Source organism: Choloepus didactylus, chromosome 1 (assembly GCF_015220235.1).
Source record: "Choloepus didactylus isolate mChoDid1 chromosome 1, mChoDid1.pri, whole genome shotgun sequence".
Lineage (NCBI taxonomy): Eukaryota > Metazoa > Chordata > Mammalia > Pilosa > Megalonychidae > Choloepus > Choloepus didactylus.
The window spans coordinates 29261786-29263350 of record NC_051307.1 but is presented as its reverse complement, the minus strand read 5'-3'; positions in this window follow the sequence as shown (position 1 = coordinate 29263350).

Genomic DNA, 1565 nt, shown 5'->3' with positions numbered 1-1565 from the left:
TCTAGTTCACTGATTCTTTCTTCTGCCTATTTGACTCTCACACACATTATCTTAATATCTTTGAGCTCTATATCTATATTTAGTTTATTTCTATCTATATTTTTTCAACTCCTTGAATAGGTTTATAATATTTGTTTGTCTTTGTTCCAATGTCTGTGTCTCCTCTGAAGTTTTAATTTTATTTCCCTTGACAAAGCCATATTTTCCTGTTTCTTAATATGGTTTGTAAGTATTTGCTGATGGCTGAGCATCTGATTATTTTGATGTGCTAATTGTGAAGGTCAGTTTCTTCCTCTTGTCTAGGGTTTTATTGATGATTGGCTGTGCACTAAGGCTATCCTTCAATGCATGATCCAGCTTATGCTGAACATTTAGAGCAGTCTCTATTTAATTGTTCAGATTTTCTCAGTTGTCCTGCACTTTTTTCTTGTGATGGGCATACAATGTAATTTCTAAGATTTCCCTTTTATGTGCTATTTTACATCCAGAAGAAGACCTCCTTTCCTCTGTTCCTTACCTGGGTGTCATTAGCTGTTCTGTTTGTATTTGTGCAGATTTTTCTCCCATCTCCTGTGATTGACTCAACTGCTCTCTCTCACTCACTGCCCACTTTTCATTAAATTTTTTGGTCCTGGGTCCCATCCTGCTTCACAGAAGTTTAGTTTTCCTTCTTTCCTGTGAGGGTTTTTTTTTTTTTTTTTTTTTTTGCCTCCACTAACATCCATGTTAGGATATATTGTCCCAGGGAGCCTGATGGGGTCAGCATTTTAAAGCACCCATTTTTTCATTTAGATGTTCCACCAGTTAGAGACTGTGGTAGTTTGAAGCTGTATGTACCCAAGAAAAATGTTTTCTTACATCTAATCCATTATTGTGTGTGTAAAACTTGTAGTAGGAACTTTTGATGAGGTTACTTAAGTTAAGGTGTGCCCCACTACAATCAGGATAGGTCTTGATTCTATAACTGCAGTCCTTTATAAGATAATGAAATTCAGACATAGAGAGAGAAAGCCACAGAAGCAAGAAGCTGAAATCAATGGAATCCAAAAGAGAAGAGAGAGAACAACTGATGCCATGTGCCTTGCCATGTGACAGAGGAGCCAAGGATCACCAACAACTGGTCTTCAGAAAGAAAATATCTCCTTGATGATGCCTTGGTTTTCCTGGCCTGAAAACCATGAGTGAATGAATTCCCATTGTTTAACCCAACCCATTTCATGGTATTTGTTTTGAGTAAGTAGGGCATGTGCACTGCTTGCCAACACTTCTGCCATGGTTCTCTTTTGTTTTCATGTTAGATTATCTCATCCCAGGGAACCAGATGAGGTCAATGTTCAAACTATCCTTTTTTTTCATTTAAGTGATCCAGAAATTAGAGACCAGGTTGTTGTATATGCCTCTTGCCAACAGTTCCATCACAGGTCTCCTTTGTTTCCTGGTAGACCTTTTTGTATGCATAACATTTGCCAGCCACTTGGGTTCCATCCTGGATCTATATGGCTTTGGGCTCATGTGCCTGGATAAGTGTGGTATTCTAACTCACTGCTGCGAGTGACTCTGTGGTC